Raw genomic sequence first — 21,732 nt, 5'->3', positions numbered from 1 at the left:
AAGCGCGCCAATTGGACTCCTATAACTCCAGAAAATCATTCCGAGTGCAGAGAGGTCAGAATCCAACAGCATCAGCAGTCCTTTTTCAGCCTGAATCAGATTTTTGCTCAGCTCCCTCAATTTTAGCCAGAAAATACCTGAAATCACAGAAAAATACACAAACTCATAGTAAAGTCCAGAAATGTGATTTTTAATTAAAAACTAATAAAAATATACTAAAAACCAACTAAATCATACTAAAAACTAAGTAAAAACAATGCCAAAAAGCGTATAAATTATCCGCTCATCAGCCCTCCTATCCATTAATTCTCAAAGCCTTGGATCCTTTTTACCCTTTCTTTTTGGTTTAAAGGGTTATTAGCTTTTTCTGCTTGCTTTTTCTTTTTCTTTCTTTTTTTTTCTTTTATTTTTCGCCAAAATTTTTTTTTCGCAAGCTTTATATTCACTGCTTTTTCTTGCTTCAAGAATCAATTTTATGATTTTTCAGATTATCAATAACATTTCTCCTTTTTTATTATTCTTTCAAGAGCCAACAGTTTTAACATTCATAAACAACAATATCAAAAATATGCACTGTTCAAGCATTCATCCAGAAAACAAAAAGTATTGCCACCACATCAAAATAATTAGATTATTTTCAAGATATAATTCAAAATTCATGTACTTCTTATTCTTTTGCAAATAAAAACATTTTTTTAAGAAAGGTGAGGGATTTATGGGATTATTCAAAGCTTTAAGACATATACTCTAAATTTTATTGATTATGGAATAGAAATAAGACATGAAATAAGCATAAAAGCAGACAGATAATAATAAAAAAAAGGAAATTAAAGACATAAAAATAAATGATTCTAATACTAATGCTCATGTAACTCTTAAAATAGATCTCTAATAACAAAAGTTATCAAAGAGTTAAGATTAGGACTCAACAACCTTTATTTTGGGAGAAGGATGCTCCTTCAATCTGTGGGGTGTCTGGTCCCTCAAGGGAGAGCCTCTGGCGCTTTAGCTCCTGTAGCTCACGCCCTTGCTTTTCTTGCTCCTTAAGCAGTTTGCAGAGCATGCTATTTTGATTTTGATGTTCTTCCTTAAGTTGATCCATAGCTTCTTGCAGCTTGGTGACAGATGCTTCAGGTGGGTCCAGTAGTCAATCTAAGGAATTTCTGGGAGGAACTCCTGTGCCCTCCTTTTGATGGAGTTATCTTGCACTTGTTGTCCTTCTATTGACTTCTTGGTGATTGGGTGCTCGACTGGGATGAATTCATCTACTCCCATCTTCACCCAGCATATTTACATAGCAGAGAGATTAAGCTTGGGTAATCCAATTTGGCTTCAGTGGAGTTTTTATTTGCAATTATGTAGATCTCACAAGAAATCAAATGATGAATCTCTACTTTGTTTCCCAGCATAATGCAATGAATCATCACTACTCTTTTGACAGTGACCTCAGAGCGGTTGCTAGTGGGTAGTATAGAATGCCCAATGAAGTCCAACCAGCCCCTAGCAACTGGTTTGAGATCTCCTCTCTTGAGTTGGTTTGGGACACCTTTTGAGTTGGTTATCCACTTAGTTCCAGGGAGGTATATGTCCTCTAGAACTTGCCCAAACGCTTATCTACTCTCACCATTCTCCTATTAAAGGATTCTGGATCATTTTGCAGTTGAGGCAGCTTGAAGACCTCTCTTATTTTGTCAAGGTGGAAGTAAATAATCTTCCCTCTGACTATAGTTCGAAACGTATGGAAGGCAGTTCCAGTCATTCTCTGCTTATCTGTTAGCCACAGATTTGAGTAGAATTCCTGAACCATATTTCTTCCCACCTTTGTCTCAGGATTAGCTAGAATTTTCCAGCCTCTATTTCAAATTTGCTCTTGGATCTCCGTATATTCGTCTTCTTTCATATCGAATTTAACTTCTGGGATCACTGACATTAGACCCATTATTTTGTGGTAATAGTCAGCATGTTCTTTGGTTAAGAACCTCTCTTGATTCCAAAGTGGCTTTGGAGTATTCTCTTTCTTGCCTCTTGAAGTGGTTTATTTTCCCTTAGGAGCCATGATCTTAATGAGTCTTAGCTCAGTGATCACGGAAAAATACACCAAACTTAGAGGTTTGCTTGTCCTCAAGCAAAAGAAAGGAAAGGAGAGGAATAGGAGGAGAGTCAAATTCGAGTTGTGGAGGAGAGGGGGTGGCCGAAGGTGAATTTAAAAGGGAGGGGTGGGGTTTCGAAAATTTTGAAAAAAGATATGATAGAAAGATATGATTGGTAAAAAAATGAATCATGATATGAAAAAGATGAGATTTTAAAATTCAAAAGATATGAAAAAGATATAAAGAAGTTAAGTCTGAAAATTTATTGTTGCATCTAAGAATTAAAAGAAGATATGATGAGTTGGAAAAGATTTGGAAAGGAATTGAAAAGATAAATGAATTTTTGAAAAAGATTTGAAAGGGATTTGAAATAAAATTGAAAAGGGATTTAGAAGATTATTAAATTTTTGAAAATTGAGTGTGAGTAATGAAAATTTGTAACATGTTTATGCAGAAAATTATGAATTAAAACATGAGAAAAAATTTGAAGTGGAAGCAAAATCTCCTCCCCCTGCCTTTTCTGGCGTTAAACGCCCAGAATGGTATCCATTTTGGTGTTTAACGCCCATATGTTGGCCATTGTGGGCGTTTAACGCCCAGCCAGGTACCCTGGCTGGCGTTAAATGCCAGAAATCTATTATCACTAGGCGTTTTTCTAAACGCCCAGGATGCTGCAACTCTGGTGTTAAACACCCAGAATGGTGCCCATTCTAGCGTTTAACACCCCGGAAGGTATCTTTACTGGCATTAAACGCCCAGAATGGTATCTTTCAGTTTTGAGCATTCTTGCTCAACATTTCTTTCAAGATAATGCTTTACTCTCTGTTCATTAACAATGAACTTTTTGTCATAGTCAATATCCTGAAGCTCTATATATCCATATGGTGACACACTTGTAATCACATATGGTCCCCTCCACCAGGATTTTTATTTCCCAGGGAATAATCTAAGCCTAGAGTTAAACAGCAGAACCTTCTGTCCTGGCTCAAAGACTCTGGATGACAGTTTCTTGTCATGCCACATTTTTGCTTTCTCCTTGTAAATTCTTGCATTTTTGAAAGCACTGAGTCTGAATTCCTCTAGTTCATTCAACTGGAGCAATCTTTTCTCTCCAGCTAACTTGGCATCAAGGTTTAGGAATCTGGTTGCCCAGTAGGCTTTGTGTTCTAGTTTCACTAGCAGGTGACAGGCTTTTCCATACACAAGCTGGTATGGAGAGGTCCCTATAGGAGTTTTGAATGCAGTTTTGTATGCCCATAGAGCATCATCCAGACTCCTTGCCCAATCCTTTCTACGGGTACTTACAGTCCATTCCAGGATTCATTTTAGTTCTCTATTTGAGACTTCAGCCTGCCCATTTGTCTGTGGATGATATGGAGTTGCCACTTTGTGGTTAATTCCATATCGGATCAGAGCAGAGTCAAGCTGTTTATTGCAGAAATGAGTCCCTCCATCACTGATTAGTATTCTAGGGACACCAAATCTGCTGAAGATATGCTTCTGGAGGAACTTCAGCACTGTCTTAGTATCATTAGTGGGTATGGCAATTGCCTCTACCCATTTAGATACATAGTCTACTGCCACCAGAATATAAGTGTTTGAGTATGATGGTGGGAAAGGCCCCATGAAGTCAATACCCCATACATCAAACAACTCAATCTCTAGGATCCCTTGCTGAGGCATGGCATAACCGTGAGGCAGATTACCAGCTCTCTGGCAACTGTCACAATTACGTACAAACTCTCGGGAGTCTCTATAGAGAGTAGGCCAGTAGAAACCACATTGGAGAACCTTTGTGACTGTTCGCTCACCTCCAAAGTGTCCTCCATATTGTGATCCATGGCAATGCCATAGGATCTTCTGTGCCTCTTCTCTAGGTACACATCTACGGATCATTCCATCTATGCACTTCTTAAAGAGATATGGTTCATCCCACAAGTAGTACTTTGCATCAGTGATTAACTTTTTTTGTTTGCTGCTTACTGTACTCCTTGGGTATGAATCTCACAGCTTTATAGTTTGCAATGTCTGCAAACCATGGTACTTCCTGAATGGCAAAGAGTTGCTCATCCGGAAAGGTTTCATAGATCTCAGTAGAGGGGAGGGACGCTCCTGCTACTGGTTCTATCTGGGACAGGTGATCTGCTACTTGGTTCTCTGTCCTTTTTTTGTCTCTTATTTCTATATCGAACTCTTGCAGAAGCAGCACCCATCTTATGAGTCTGGGTTTTGAATCCTGCTTTGTAAGGAGATATTTTAGAGCAGCATGGTCAGTGTACACAATCACTTTTGATCCTACTAAATAAGATCTGAACTTATCAATGGCATAGACCACTGCAAGTAACTCTTTTTCTGTAATTGTGTAATTTTTCTGTGCATCATTTAAAACACGGCTATTATTATGCAGAAGCTTATTATGCCTCTGTCCCAATACTGCACCGATGAAATGGTCACAGGCATCACACATTAGTTCAAATGGCAATGTCCAGTGTGGTGCAGAAATAACTGGTGCTGTGACCAGCTTAGTTTTCAGAGTTTCAAACGCCTGCAGACACTCCGTGTCAAAGACAAATGGTGTGTCAGCAGCTAACAGATTGCTTAGAGGTTTTGCAATTTTTGAAAAATCCTTTATAAACCTCCTATAGAATCATGCATGCCCCAGAAAGCTTCTGATTGCCTTAACATTGGCAGGTGGTGGTAATTTTTCAATTGCCTCTACCTTAGCTTGATCCACCTCTATTCCCTTGTTTGAAATTTTGTGCCCAAGGAAAATTCTTTCAGTCACCACAAAGTGACATTTTTCCCAGTTTAAAACCAAGTTAGTGATGAGCGGATAATTTATACGCTTTTTGGCATTATTTTTACATAGTTTTTAGTATGATTTAGTTAGTTTTTAGTATATTTTTATTAGTTTTTAATAGAAATCCACATTTCTAGACTTTACTATGAGTTTTTGTGTTTTTCTATGATTTCAGGTATTTTCTGGATGAAATTGAGGGACTTGAGCAAAAATCAGATTCAGAGGCTGAAGAAGGACTGCAGATGCTGCTGGATTTTGACCTCCCTGTACTCAAAGTGTATTTTCTGGAGATACAGAACTCCAAATGGCATGCTCTCAATTGCGTTGGAAAATAGACATCCAGGGATTTCCAGCAATATATAATAGTCCATACTTTGCCCAAGTTTAGATGATGCAAAATGGCGTTCAACGCCAGTTCCATGTTGCATTCTGGAGTTAAACGCCAGAAACAGGTTGCAAAGTGGAGTTAAACGCCAGAAACAGGTTACAAACTGGCGTTCAACTCCAAGAGAAGCCTCTACACGTGTAAAGCTCAATGCTCAGCCCAAGCACACACCAAGTGGGCCCCAAAAGTGGATTTTTGCATCATTTACTCATTTCTGTAAACCCTAGTAACTAGTCTGATATAAATAGGACCTTTTACTATTGTATTAGACATCTTTGATCAGTTTTATGCTATCTTAGACCTTTATGGGGGCTGGCCACTCGGCCATGCCTGGACCTTGTTCTTATGTATTTTCAATGGTAGAGTTTCTACACACCATAGATTAAGGTGTGGAGCTCTGCTGTTCCTCATGAATTAATACAAAGTACTATTATTTTTCTATTCAATGCAAGCTTATTCCGATTCTAAGATATTCATTCACACTTCAATATGAATGTGATGATCGTGACAGTCGTCATCATTCCCAACCTATGAACGCGTGCCTGACAACCACTTCCGTTCTACCTTAGATTGAATGAATATCTCTGGGATTCCTTAATCAGAGTCTTCGTGGTATAAGTTAGAATCCATGGACAGCCATTCTTGAGATCCAGAAAGTCTAAACCTTGTCTGTGGTATTCCAAGTAGGATCTGGGAAGGGATGGCTGCGACGAGCTTCAAACTCGCGAGTGCTGGGCGTAGTGATAGACGCAAAAGGATCAATGGATCCTATTCCAGTATGATCGAGAACCGACGGATGATTAGCCATGTAGTGACAGCGCATTGGACCATTTTCACTGAGAGGTCAGGATGTATCCATTGACAACGGTGACGCCTAACATACAGCTTGCCATAGAAAGGAGTATGAATGATTGGATGAAGACAATAGGAAAGAAGAGGTTCAGGAGGAACAAGCATCTTCATATGCTTATCTGAAACTCTCACCAATGAATTACATAAATATCTCTATCTTTAATTTACGTTTTAATTATATTTTAATTATATTTTAATTATCAAATATCCATTACCATATGAATCTGCCTGACTGAGATTTGCAAGATGACCATAGCTTGCTTCAAGCCGACAATCTCCATGGGATCGACCCTTACTCACGTAAGGTTTATTACTTGGACGACCCAGTGCACTTGCTGGTTAGTTGTGCGAAGTTGTGACAAAGAACTAAGATTATGAACGTGCATATTAAGTTTTTAGCGCCGTTACCAAGGAATGAACCGTCACGATTTCTGTGCACCAAGTATTTGACGCCGTTGCCGGGGATTGTTCGAGTTTGGACAACTGACGGTTCATCTTGTTTCTCATATTAGGTAATTTTATTTTATTTTTAAGCTTTTTACTTTATTTATTTTTGAAAAAAAAAACAATTTGATGTTTCTTGTTTGAGTCTAGTGTCAAATTTTAAGTTTGGTGTCAATTGCATGCTTTTATAATTTTCTTTAATTTTCGAAACTCATGCATGGTGTTCTTCATAATCTTCAAGTTGTTCTTGATGATTTGCTTTGTTTGATCTTTGCATTTTTATATTTTGTGTCTTTTGTTATTTTTCATATGCATTCTTGCATTCATAGTGTCTATACATGAAAATTTTCTAAGTTTGGTGTCTTGCATGTTTTTCTTTTCTTAAAAATTTTCGAAAATAAGTCTTGATGTTCATCTTGATCTTCAAAGTGTTCTTGGTGTTCATCTTGACATTCATACTATTCTTGTATGCATCATTTGTTTTGATCCAAAATTTTCATGCATTGAGTCTTTTTGATGTTTTTCTCTTCATTAAAAATTCAAAAATCAAAAAAATATCTTTCCCTTATTTCAGTCATAATTTTCAAAAGTTTGATTTGATCTAGTCAAAAGTTTTAAAAACTTAGTTGTTTCTTATGAGTCAAATCAAATTTTCAATTTAAAAAATTCTATCTTTTTCAAATCTTTTTCAAAATTCAAATCTTTTTCATTTTTCTTTCATAAATTTTGAAACTTTCAAAATTATTTTCAAAATCTTTTTCTTATTTTTATTTCATATTTTCGAAATTAATGCTAACAATTAATGTGATTGATTCAAAATTTTTAAGTTTGTTACTTGCCTAGTAAGAAAGGTTCAATCTTTAAACTCTAGACTCATATCTTTTTAGTTTCTTGTTAGTCAAGTAACCAACTTTGATTTCAAAACCAAATCTTTTTAAATTTCTTTTTCATATCTTTTTCAAAATAAGTTTCAATCACATCCTTTTAAGAATCAATTTCAAAATCTTTTCTAACTTCTTATCTTTTCAAAAACTGATTTTCAAATCTTTTTCAATTAACTACTTGAATTTTTGTTTGATTTTAAAAGTTTTCTATTTCAATTATATCTTTTTCAAAACCCCCTAACCACTTTTCTCTCTCCAATTTTTGAAAACTCCTTCCCCCTTTTTCAAAATTCTTTTTAATTAACTAATTGTTTTAAATTTTAATTTAATTTTATTTCTCTTTTTAATTTTCGAACTTTAATTTTTATTTTTTTATTTTTTTTAAATTCAATTTGAAAACAAAAATACTTTTATTTTAATTTATTTAATTTTCGAATTTCTCTTCTCCTCATCTCTTTCTAATTATTTATTCATCTACTAACACCCCTCTTTCACCCAAGAATTCGAACTCATTCCTCTCCCTTATGTTTGGATTCTTATCTTTTCCTTCCTCCATTATTCTCTTCTTATACTCACATAAGGAATCTCTATACTGTGACATAGAGGATTCCTTTTCTTTTCTGTTTTCTTCTTTTTCATATGAGCAGGAACAAGGATAAGAACATTCTTGTTGAAGCTGATCCTAAACCTGAAAGGACTCTGAAGAGGAAGCTAAAGGAAGCTAAAGCACAACTCTCTAGAGAAAATCTGACTGAAAATTTTGAAAAAGAAGGAGACATGGCCGAAAATAATAACAATGCAAGGAAGATGCTTGGTGACTTCACTGTACCAAATTCCAATTTACATGAAAGAAGCATCTCAATCCCTGCCATTGGAGCAAACTTTGAGCTGAAACCTCAATTAGTTTTTCTGATGCAACAGAACTGCAAGTTTTATGGACTTCCATCAGAAGATCCTTTTTAGTTCTTAACTGAATTCTTGTAGATCTGTGATACTGTTAAGACCAATGGGGTTGAGCCCGAGGTCTACAGGCTTATGCTTTTCTTGTTTGCTGTAAGAGACAGAGCTAGAATATGGTTGGACTCTCAACCTAAGGATAGCCTGAACTCTTGGGATAAGCTGGTCACGGCTTTCTTAGCCAAGTTCTTTCCTCCTCAAAAGCTTAGAGTGAATGTTCAAACCTTCAGACAGAAGGAAGGTGAATCCCTCTATGAAGCTTGGGAGAGATACAAGGAACTGACCAAAAAGTGTCATTCTGACATGCTTTCAGAATGGACCATCCTGGATATATTCTATGATGGTCTGTCTGAATTATCAAAGATGTCATTGGACCATTCTGCAGGTGGATCCATTCACCTAAAGAAAATGCCTGCAGAAGCTCAAGAACTCATTGACATGGTTGCAAATAACCAGTTCATGTACACTTCTGAAAGGAATCCTGTGAATAATGGGACGCCTCAAAGGAAGGCAGTTCTTGAGGTTGATACTCTGAATGCCATATTGGCTCAGAATAAAATATTGACTCAGCAAGTCAATATGATCTCTCAGAGTCTGAATGGATTGAAGGAATCATCCAACAGTACCAAAGAGGCCTCTTCTGAAGAAAAAGCTTATGATCATGAGAACCCTGCAATAGCAGAGGTGAATTACATGGGTGAACCCTATGGAAACACCTATAATCCCTCATGGAGAAATCATCCAAATTTCTCATGGAATGATCAACAAAAGCCTCAACAAGGCTTTAATAATGGTGGAAGAAACAGGTTTAGCAATAGCAAGCCTTTCCCATCATCCACTCAGCAACAGACAGAGAATTCTAAGCAGAATCCATCTAGCTTAGCAAATATAGTCTCTGATCTATCTAAGGCCACTGTAAGTTTCATGAATGAAACAAGGTCCTCCATTAGAAATTTGGAGGCACAAGTGGGCCAGCTGAGTAAAAGAGTCACTGAAACTCCTCCTAGTACTCTCCCAAGTAATACAGACAAAAATCCAAAGAGAGAGTGCAAGGCCATTGATTTAACCATCATGGCCGAACCTACAAGGGAGGAGGAGGATGTGAATCCTAGTGAGGAAGACCTCCTGGGACGTCCAGTGACCAATAAGGAGTTTCCCTTCGAGGAACCAAAGGAATCTGAGGCTCAATTAGAGACCATAGAGATTCCATTGAACCTCCTTCTGCCCTTCATGAGCTCTGATGAGTATTCGTCCTCTGAAGAGGATGAAGAAATTACTGAAGAGTAAGTTGCTAAGTACCTTGGTGCAATCATGAAGTTGAATGCCAAATTATTTGTTAATAAGACTTGGGAAGATGAACCTCCCTTGCTCACCAATGAACTGAATGCATTGGATAGGCAGAAATTACCTCAAAAGAAACAGGATCTTGGCAAATTTTTAATACCATGTATCATAGGCACCATGACCTTTGAGAAGGCTCTGTGTGACCTGGGGCCAAGAATAAACTTAATGCCACTCTCTGTAATAGAGAAACTTGGGATCTTTGAGGTGCAAGCTGCCAGAATCTCATTAGAAATGGTAGACAACTCAAGAAAACAGGCTTATGGACAAGTAGAGGACGTGTTAGTAAAGGTAGAAGGCCTTTACATCCCTGCTGATTTCATAATCCTAGACACTGGGAAGGAAGAGGATGAATCCATCATCCTTGGAAGACCTTTCCTAGCCACAGCAAGAGCTGTGATTGATGTGGACAGAGGAGAATTGGTCCTTCAACTGAATGAGGACAACCTTGTGTTTAAGACTCAAGGATCTCCTTCTGTAACCATGGAGAGGAAGCATGAAAAGCTTCTCTCACTGCAGAGTCAACCAAAGCCCCCACAATCAAACTTTAAGTTTGGTGTTGGGAGGTCATAACCAAACTCTAAGTTTGGTGTTGAACCCCCACAGTCAAACTCTAAGTTTGGTGTTGGGAGGTCCCAACAATGCTCTGAACATCTGTGAGGCTCCATGAGAGCTCACTGTCAAGCTATTGACGTTAAAGAAGCGCTTATTGGGAGGCAACCCAATGTTATTTAATTATATCTATTTTATTTTCCTTTTGTTATTTCGTGTTTTAGTAGGTTGATGATCATGTGGAGTCACAAAAACTACTGAAAAATCAAAAATAGAATGAAAAACAGCATTGAAAATAGCACACCCTGGAGGAGAGCAGTCTGGCATTTAAACGCCAGAAACAAGCATCTGTCTGGCGTTTAACACCAAAAACAGGCACCAAGCTGGCGTTTAACGCCAGAAACAAGCATCTGCCTGGCGTTAAACGCCAGAAACAGGCTACATTTGGGCGTTTAACGCCAGAAACAAGCAGCAATCTGGCGTTAAACGCCAGGATTACACAGCAAGGGCGTTTTACACGCCTAATTGGAGCAGGGATGTTAAGTCCTTGACCCCACAGGATCCCCACATCTTCTTCTCTCCTCTTCACACCTTTTCATAACTCTCTTCCCCAAATACCCTTCACCAATCACCTCAATCACTCTTTCCCATCACCTCTTCACCACTCACATCCATCCTCTCTTCCCCATAAACCCCACCTACCTCCGAAATTCAAACTCTTTTCCCTCCCAACCCCAACCCTAATGGCCGAACCCTAAATCCCATCCCACCCCTATATAAAACCCTCTTTCCTTCTTCATTTTCACACAACACAACCCTCTCTTCTTACCCTTGGCCGAATACACATTCTCCCTCCATCTCCTCCATTTTTTTTCTTCTTCTCCTTCTTTCTTTCTTCTTTTGCTCGGGGACGAGCAAACATTTTAAGTTTGGTATGGTAAAAGCATAGCTTTTTTGTTTTTCCATAACCATTTATGGCACCTAAGGCCAGAGAAACCTCTAGAAAGAGGAAAGAGATGGCAATTGCTTCCACCTCTGAGTCATGGGAGATGGAGAGATTCATCTCAAAGGTCTATCAAGACCACTTCTATGAAGTTGTGGCTAAGAAGAAAGTGATCTTTGAGGTTCCTTTCAAGCTCAAAAAGAATGAGTATCCGGAGATCTGACATGAGATCTAAAGAAGAGGTTGGGAAGTTCTCACCAACCCCATTCAACAAGTCGAGATCTTAATGGTCCAAGAGTTCTATGCAAACGCATGGATCACTAGGAACCATGATCAAAGTGTGAACCTGAATCCAAAGCATTGGCTCACCATGGTTTGGGGAAAATACTTAGACTTCAGTCCGGAAAATGTAAGGCTAGCGTTCAACTTGCCAATGATGGAAGAGAATGCACGCCCCTACACAAGAAGGGTCAACTTTGATCAAAGGTTGGACCAAGTCCTCATAGACATATGTGAGGAAGGAGCTCAATGGAAAATTGACTCAAGAGGACAAGCCCATCACTAAGAAAAGGATGGAGCAAATAAGAGATCATGGACCTCAACAAGAGCATGAGGAAATCCCCCACAATGAAATCCCTGAGATGCCTCAAGGGATGCACCTTCCTCCACAAAACTATTGGGAGCAAATCAACATCTCCCTAGGAGAATTAAGTTCCAACATGGGACAACTAAGGGTGGAGCATCAAGAGCACTCCATCATCCTTCATGAGATTAGAGAAGATCAAAGAGCTATGAGGGAGGAGCAACAAAGGTAAGGAAGAGACATAGAGGAGCTCAAAAGCACCATTAGTGCTTCAAGAAGAGGAAGACGCCACCCTTACTAAGGTGGACTCATTCCTTAATCTCCTTGTCTATTTATTTTACTGTTTTTCGTTTATTATGCTTTATGTTTATTTATGTTTGTGTCTTATTACATGATCACTAGTGTTTAAGTGTCTATGTCTTAAAGCTATGAATGTCCTATGAATCCATCACCTTTCTTAAATGAAAAATGCTTTAATTACAAAAGAACAAGAAGTACAGGGTTTCGAATTCATCCTTGAAACTAATTTAATTATTTTGATGTGGTGACAATACTTTTTGTTTTCTGAATGAATGCTTGAACAGTGCATATGTCTTTTGAAATTGTTGTTTATGAATGTTAAATATGTTGGCTCTTGAAAGAATGATGAAAAAGGAGACATGTTATTTGATAATCTGAAAAATCAAAAAAATGATTCTTGAAGCAAGAAAAAGTAGTGAATACAAAAGCTTGCAGAAAAAAAATGAAAGAAAAGAAAATGGCAAAAAAAAAGAAAAAGAAAAAGAAAAAGCAAGCAGAAAAAGCCAATAGCCCTTAAAACCAAAAGGCAAGGGTAAAAAGGATCCAAGGCTTTGAGCATCAGTGGATAGGAGGGCCTAAAGGAATAAAATACTGGCCTAAGCGGCTAAACCAAGCTGTCCCTAACCATGTGCTTGTGGCGTGAAAGTGTCAAGTGAAAACTTGAGACTGAGCGGTTAAAGTCGAGGTCCAAAGCAAAAAGAAGAGTGTGCTTAAGAACCCTGGACACCTCTAATTGGGGACTCTAGCAAAGCTGAGTCACAATCTGAAAAGGTTCACCCAGTTATGTGTCTGTGGCATTTATGTATCCGGTGGTAATACTGGAAAACAAAGTGCTTAGGGCCACGGCCAAGACTCATAAAGTAGCTGTGTTCAAGAATCAACATACTGAACTAAGAGAATCAATAACACTATCTGAATTCTAAGTTCCTATAGATGCCAATCATTCTGAACTTCAATGGATAAAGTGAGATGCCAAAACTATTCAAGAGGCAAAAAGCTACTAGTCCCGCTCATCTGATTGGAGCTAAGTTTCATTGATATTTTGGAATTCATAGTATATTCTTTTCTTTTTATCCTATTTGATTTTCAGTTGCTTGGGGACAAGCAACAATTTAAGTTTGGTGTTGTGATAAGCGGATAATTTATACGCTTTTTGGCATTATTTTTACATAGTTTTTAGTATGATTTAGTTAGTTTTTAGTATATTTTTATTAGTTTTTAATAAAAATTCACATTTCTGGACTTTACTTTGAGTTTGTGTGTTTTTCTGTGATTTCAGGTATTTTCTGGCTGAAATTGAGGGACTTGAGCAAAAATCAGATTCAGAGGCTGAAGAAGGACTGCAGCTGCTGCTGGATTCTGACCTCCCTGCACTCAAAGTGGATTTTTTGGAGCTACAGAACTTCAAATGGCATGCTCTCAATTGCGTTGGAAATTAGACATCTAGGGCTTTCCAGAAATATATAATATTCTATACTTTGCCCGAGTTTAGACGATGCAAACTGGCGTTCATCGCTAGTTCCATGTTGCATTCTGGAGCTAAACGCTAGAAACAGGTTGCAAAGTGGAGTTAAACGCCAGAAACAGGTTACAAACTGGCGTTCAACTCCAAGAGAAGCCTCTACATGTGTAAAGCTCAATGCTCAACCCAAGCACACACCAAGTGGGCCCCAGAAGTGGATTTCTGCATCATTTACTCATTTTTGTAAACCCTAGTAATTAGTCTGATATAAATAGGACCTTTTACTATTATATTAGACATCTTTGATCAGTTTTATGCTATCTTAGACCTTTATGGGGGCTGGCCACTCGGCCATGCTTGGACCTTGTTCTTATGTATTTTCAACGGTAGAGTTTCTACACACCATAGATTAAGGTGTGGAGCTCTGCTGTTCCTCATGAATTAATACAAAGTACTACTGTTTTCTATTCAATGCAAGCTTATTCCGATTCTAAGATATTCATTCGCACTTTAATATGAATGTGATGATCGTGACAGTCATCATCATTCCCAACCTATGAACGCGTGCCTGACAACCACTTCCGTTCTACCTTAGATTGAATGAATATCTCTGGGATTCCTTAATCAGAGTCTTCGTGGTATAAGTTAGAATCCATGGACGGCCATTCTTGAGATCCGGAAAGTCTAAACTTTGTATGTGGTATTCCGAGTAGGATCTGGGAAGGGATGGCTACGATGAGCTTCAAACTCGCGAGTGCTGGGCGTAGTGATAGACGCAAAAGGATCAATGGATCCTATTCCAGTATGATCGAGAACCGACGGATGATTAGCCATGTAGTGACAGCGTATTGGACCATTTTCACTGAGAGGTCAGGATGTATCCATTGACAACGGTGACGCCTAACATACAGCTTGCCATAGAAAGGAGTATGAATGATTGGATGAAGACAATAGGAAAGCAGAGGTTCAGGAGGAACAAGCATCTTCATACGCTTATCTGAAACTCTCACCAATGAATTACATAAGTATCTCTATCTTTAATTTACATTTTAGTTATATTTTAATTATATTTTAATTATCAAATATCCATTACCATATGAATCTGCCTGACTGAGATTTGCAAGATGACCATAGCTTGCTTCAAGCCGACAATCTCCGTGGGATCGACCCTTACTCACGTAAGGTTTATTACTTGGATGACCCAGTGCACTTGCTGGTTAGTTGTGCGAAGTTGTGACAAAGAACTAAGATTATGAATGTGCGTATTAAGTTTTTAGCGCCGTTACCAAGGAATGAACCGTCACGATTTCTGCGCACCAGTTAGTCTCTTGGCACCTTTTCAGAACAAGTGCTAAATGGTCAAGACAGAAGCTAAATGAGTCTCTAAATACTGAGAAGTCATCCATGAAGACTTCCAGAAATTTTTCTACCATATCAGAGAAGATAGAGTGCGTGCACCTCTGAAAGGTTGCAGGTGCATTGCACAGACCAAATGGCATCCTTCTGTAGGCAAATACTCCAAATGGACATGTGAATGTTGTTTTCTCTTGATCTTGAGGATCTACTGCAATTTGATTATAACCTGAATAGCCATCCAATAAGTAGTAATAGTCATGACCTGCTAGTCTTTCTAGCATCTAGTCTATAAATGGTAAAGGAAAATGATCCTTTCTAGTGGCTGTATTGAGCCTTCTGTAGTCAATACACATATGCCACCATGTAACTGTTCTTGTAGGAACCAGTTTATTTTTTTAATTATAAATCACTGTCATACCTCTCTTCTTTGGGATGACTTGGACAGGGCTCACCCAGGGGCTATCAGAAATAGGATAAATAATCCCAACCTCTAGTAATTTAGTAACCTCTTTCTGCACCACTTCCTTCATGGCCGGATTTAACCGCCTCTGTGGTTGAACCACTGGCTTAGCATCATCCTCCAATAGGATCTTGTGCATGCATATGGCAGGGCTAATGCCCTTAAGGTCACTTATGGACCACCCAAGAGCTGTCTTGTGTGTCCTTAGCACCTGAAGTAGTGCTTTCCCTTCCTGTGGCTTTAAGGCAGAGCTTATGATCACAGGGAAAGTGTCATCTTCTCATAGAAACGCATATTTCAAGGATGGTGGTAGTGGTCTGAGCTCGGGTTTAGGAGGCCTCTCCTCTTCCTGAGGAGTTTTTAGAGGTTCTTCCATTTTCTCTGGTTCCTCCAGATCAAGCTGAACATCTTTAAAGATGTCCTCTAGCTCTGATTTGAGACTTTCAGTCATATTGATCTCTTCCACCAAAGAGTCAATAATGTCAACGCTCATGCAGTCATTTGCTGTGTCTGAATGCTGCATAGCTTTGACAGCATTTAACTTGAACTCATCCTCATTGACTCTCAGGGTCACCTCCCCTTTTTGGACATCAATGAGAGTTTGTTCAGTTGCTATGAAGGATCTTCCTAGAAAGAGAGTTGCACTCTTGTGCTCCTTCATTTCCAGCACTACAAAGTCAGTGGGGAAGACAAATGGCCTAACCTTGACAATCATGTCCTCAATTATGCCTGATGGGTATTTAATGGAGCCATCAGCAAATTGGACGCATATTCGGGTTGGTTTGACTTCTTCAGTTAGGCCAAGCTTTCTGATAGTGGATGCAGGTATTAGGTTGATACTTGCCCCAAGATCACATAGAGCTGTCTTGGTACAAGTACCCTCTAATGTGCATGGTGTCATAAAGCTTTCGGGATCTTTAAGCTTCTCTGGTAAGGTTTTCAGAATGACTGCACTACATTCTTCAGTGAGAAAAACTTTTTCAGTTTCTCTCCAATCCTTCTTATGACTTAAGATCTCTTTCATGAACTTATCATAAGAGGGTATTTGCTCGAGTGCTTCTGCAAACAGGATCTTTATTTTTAGAGTCCTAAGATAGTCTGTAAAGCAGGCAAATTGTTTATCCTGTTCTGCTTGGCAGAGTTTCTGAGGATAAGATATTTTGGCTTTATATTCTTCAACATTAGTTACTGCAGGTTTGTTTCCTACAGAGGAAGGTTGAGAAGCCTTCTTGAGGGAGTTATTATCAGCACTTGCAGGTGTCTGATCCCTCATTGGCATTTGAACGCCAGGATAGGGAGATGGATGGGCGTTTAATGCCAGATTCCTACCCTTTTCTGGCGTTTGAACGCCAGAACTGGACATGGATTGGGCATTTAACGCCACTTTCTTACCCTTTTCCAGCGTTTGTACGCCAGAATCATTCCTCTCTGGGCTCTTACTGTCCTCAGAGGGATTTTGGGCAGTGGGTTAGTCATCCTCTGTCAGTTGTTCCTTTCTTGGCTTTCTGCTGCTTTGAGTTGAGACATTCAATGTCTTCCCACTCCTTAATTGAACAGCTTAGCATTCTTCTGTTATCTATTTAGATAGCTGCTGTCTTGTCTGATCCAATTGTGCTTTCATATTTTGATTAGCAATTTTAGTGTCTTGGAGCCTCTCTTTGAATTCTGCGAATTGTTTTGTTATAATAAGCAACTGCTGATTGAGTTCAGCAACTTGTTCCTGAGGACAAAGTCCAGTGGATATTGCTTTAGCCTCTTCTTTCAGGGAGGACTCATTACTCAAGTACAGATGCTGATTTCTAGCAACTGTATCAATGAGCTCTTGAGCCTCTTCAATTGTCTTTCTCATATGTATAGATCCACCAGTTGAGTGATCTAGAGATATTTGAGCTTTTTCTGTAAGCCCATAGTAAAAGATGTCTAACTGCACCCACTCTGAAAATATTTCAGAGGGGCATTTCCTTAGCATCCCTCTGTATCTCTCCCAGGCATTGTAAAGAGATTCATTATCCTCTTGTCTAAAGCCTTGGATGTCCAGCCTTAGCTGTGTCATCCTTTTTGGAGGGTAATATTGATTCAGAAATTTGTCTGATAACTATTTCTATGTTCTTATGCTTGCTGTGGGTTGGTTATTTAACCACCTCTTAGCTTGATCTTTTACAGCAAATGGAAACAGTAATAATCTGTAGACATCCTGATCCACTTCTTTATCACGTACTGTGTCAGCAATTTGTAAGAACTGTGTCAAAAATTCAGTAGGTTCTTCCTGTGGAAGACCGAAATACTGGCAATTTTGCTGCACCATGATAATGAGCTGAGGATTTAGCTCAAAATTGCTTGCTTTGATGGGAGGTACACAGATGCTACTCCCATATGCAGCCGTGATGAGGTTAGTATATGACCCCAGAGTCCTTCTGGACTGTTCATTTCCACTTAGGTCCATGATGGAGAAAATGGAATTGATGTGAATTGCAAATAAAATATATTTTTATTTTTATTTTATTTAATTATAAACAAACCAAATAAATAAAATAAAAAAGAAATAAGATAAAATAAAATAATTAGAAATTAAAATATAAATTTCGAAAACTAAAAGAAAAAGAAAAAATAAATTCGAAAACTAGAATAATTACTTAATTAAGAAGATTTGAAAAACTTTGGATATGATTTTTGAAAGGAATTTTGACTTTAATAAGGAAAGAGAAAAACAATAAAATGACACCAAACTTAGAATTTTTAGATCAAAACAAAGAAAACAAACAGGAAAACTTTGAATATTAAGATGAACACTCAGAGCAACTTTTGAAAATTTTTTTTTTAAAAAAATCGAAACACAAAGGATACCAAACTTAAAATTTTTTATACTCTGAGCACTAATAATTCAAAAAAATGAAAGAAAAATAAACTTATGCAATTGACACCAAACTTAAAATATGAAACTAAACTTAAACAGAAGACTAAATTATGAAGTTATTAGTTTTGAAAATTTTCGAAAATAATTTAGAAAAATAAAATAAAATAAGGATTTTAAAATTTTTAACCAAAAGCAATAATAGAAGACTCTAAACCAAAAATAAAAATTTTCCTAATCTAACCAACAAAATAAACTGTCAGTTGTCCAAACTCGAACAATCCCCGGCAACGGCGCCAAAAACTTGGTGCACGAAATCACAATCACACTTTTGCAATTTCGCACAACTAACCAGCAAGTGCACTGGGTCGTCCAAGTAATACCTTACGTGAGTAAGGGTCGATCCCACGGAGATTGTCGTCTTGAAGCAAGCTATGGTTATCTTGTAACTCTTAGTCAGGATATCAATAATAATTCTCAATTTTAATTGGAATGAGTAATAGAACATGGATTAAATAATACTTGTTATGCAGTAATGGAGAACAGGTTGAGGTTTTAGAGATGCTCTGTCTTCTGAATCTCTGCTTTTCTACTGTCTTCTTCTTCACGCACGCAAGGCTCCTTCCATGGCAAGCTATATGTTGGTGGATCACCGTTGTCAATGCCTACCATCCGTCCTCTCAGTGAAAATGGTCCAGCTATGGGATTCGTAGGGCTAATCATCTGTCGGTTCTCACTAGTGTTGGAATAAGATCCATTGATCCTTTTGCACACTGTCACTGCACCCAACATTTGTGAGTTTGAAGCTCGTCACAGTCATCCCTTCCCGGATCCTACTTGGAATACCACAGACAAGGTTTAGACTTTCCAGATCTCAGGAATGCTGCCAATTGATTCTAGCTTATACCACGAAGACTCTGATCTCACAGATTTGAATGCTCTGTTGTCAGGAGAGGCAAACAAACTCGTGAACTAGAAACCAAAGAGATACACACTCAATCTAAGGTAGAACGGAAGTGGTTGTCAAGCACGCGTTTATAGGTTGAGAATGGTGATGAGTGTCACGGATCATCACATTCATCATGTTGAAGTGCGAGTGAATATCTTAAAATAGAAACAAGCGTGATTGAATGGAAAACAGTAGTAATTGCATTAATCCATCGAGACACAGCAGAGCTCCTCACCCCCAACTATGGAGTTTAGAGACTCATGCCATAGAAGATACAAAATTCAGATGTAAAAAATGTCATGAGGTACAAAATAAATCTCTAAAAGTAGTTTTTTTACTCAACTAGTAACCTAGGTTTAAAGAAAATGAGTAAGCTAAGATAGATAGTGCAGAAATCCACTTCTGGGGCCCACTTGTTGTGTGTTTGGACTGAGCACTGAAGCTTTCACGTGCATAGGCTATTCCTAGCATTGAACTCCAGCTTTTGTGCCAGTTTGTGCTACCAAATCTCGGGCCAAGTATGGACTATTATATATTTCTGGAAAGCCCAGGATGTCTACTTTCCAACGCAATTGAGAACGTGCCAATTGAGCTTCTGTAGCTCCAGAAAATTCATTTCGAGCTTCTGTGCCAATTGAGCTTCTGCAGTCCTTTTTCAGCCTCTGAATCAGATTTTTGCTCAGGTCCCTCAATTTCAGCTAGAATTTACCTGAAATTACAGAAAAACACACAAACTCATAGTAAAGTCCAGAAATATGATTTTTGAATAAAAACTAATAAAAATATAATAAAAAGTGACTAAAACATACTAAAAACTATGTAAAAACAATGTCAAAAAGGGTATAAATTATCCGCTCATCAATGTTGCTTGTATTTTTTTTCATGAATCTAGTTTCTTTTTCTAAAGTTCGAACTTATTTTATTGTATCAATTTTTGAAGGCGAAATTTTTTGTAAGGTGGGTAGAATGTAACGACCCACAATTTTAAAAATATAAATATAAATAAGTTAAAATTTATTTTTATAAATTGGAGTCCTTTATTTTTAGAAATTAATTTATCATCAGTAATTAAATTAATTTTGTAGCTATTTAAATTTAATCAAATTCATATTCTTATATATATTTTTTTTATGATGAAATATTTTACTTAATTAAAACTATAATTCTAGTAATTTCTAAGTAATAAAAATTATATGTATATTTTAACTTGAGTAATTGATATTTTTAATTTAAAAATAGCTTTTAGTTAATAATATTATTATTGAGTTCGATATTTGCTGATATGAGCAAATATCGGTACTCTTCGGTGAGCTTAACTTTACTAATGTTTCATCGTATATCTTTCATCCTTAAGTTACTAATGTCATTTATACTAATAATGTAAACTTATATCATGTAAACTTATTTTAGCGGAAGCATTAACTAGGATCTTAAAAGTTGTGATTTTCATACCTGGATTGGTTGCCATAGTAAGTTTTGGTTACGGTAGAGTTGAACTTTAAGACTGGTTTTTCTCCCTTTCTTTTCTTGCAGACGTTCATCAGGATGGCAGTTTCTCAGTATTTTCAGGGAGTGGAAACTGTAAAGACGTCGTGTATAGAGGCAGAGAGAGGACCACCTTTTATGTGTTATTATCTTTAAATCTAATGCATCCATCAAACATTAGAATTAACGGATGAGATTAAATCATTAATAGTTTATAGATAATTACAATTAGGCAACAACAAAAGTTTAAATTACAATAAACTTCCAACATTCTCCCACTTACCCTAAGTGTAATCATATTTTCACACATTACATAATTGCTTTAATATGGTAAAATACTTTGTGTGAGTTATGGCAGTCATGCATTTAATATGAAACACATTTCCTTCCATATACTACAACCACTAGCATCTTACTATACAAGCTATATAAATAACACAATTTTATATCGGTCCCATAAAGTTTCTAGATCATTATGTTATAACTCATAAAATAATATTACTTTAATTAGAAACAACAAACTATCAATGTTCAGAAAACACATAAATAAACATATTGAGCTCAGAGTGTTAGCATCATTTGTAAGACCCGGTTAATTAACGGCTAATTAACCCATATATGAGAATTTATTCTAGAAAGCCAAAAATGATATTTTTATGGCTTAATATGATAGAGGAAATTGAGACGAGAATTTCGGTACCAATTTTATGGAAATCGGACCAAGATTGGACCGAATGGACCAAACCGGTCCAACCGGACCCAAAGTGGGCCCTTGGCCCAACATAACTAAACCAAAACCCTAGTTTTCAGCACTCTCTCTCCTCACACAACACCAAAACACGCTGAAAATTGAGATGGAAGGGGGAAGAACACTCTCTCAACTTCCTTCTCTCACTTGATCTTCAAACCACCATAACTTTTGATCTAGAGCTCCGATTGCCGCTCCGTTTGCGGCCACGCGTTCACCGCGGAGAGCTCTACAAAACTCATACAACTAATCTTGAGGTAAGCCACGTGTTTCTGTTCGAAATTCCAGCC

General features: G+C 37.6%; 1 non-coding gene across 1 annotated transcript; it reads right to left on the bottom strand.

Annotated features, from left to right (window-relative positions):
- Window positions 1–8,613: 8,613 nt before the first annotated feature.
- Window positions 8,614–8,717, bottom strand: LOC112786961 (small nucleolar RNA R71). The gene has a single exon (XR_003194402.1). It is a non-coding gene; the product is annotated as a small nucleolar RNA R71 (small nucleolar RNA).
- Between the last annotated feature and the right edge of the window lie 13,015 nt (window positions 8,718–21,732).

The sequence above is a fragment of the Arachis hypogaea genome, chromosome 20 (assembly GCF_003086295.3).
Source record: "Arachis hypogaea cultivar Tifrunner chromosome 20, arahy.Tifrunner.gnm2.J5K5, whole genome shotgun sequence".
NCBI lineage: Eukaryota > Viridiplantae > Streptophyta > Magnoliopsida > Fabales > Fabaceae > Arachis > Arachis hypogaea.
The sequence above is the reverse complement of the archived record's forward strand: the minus strand, read 5'-3'. Positions and strand labels throughout refer to the sequence as shown.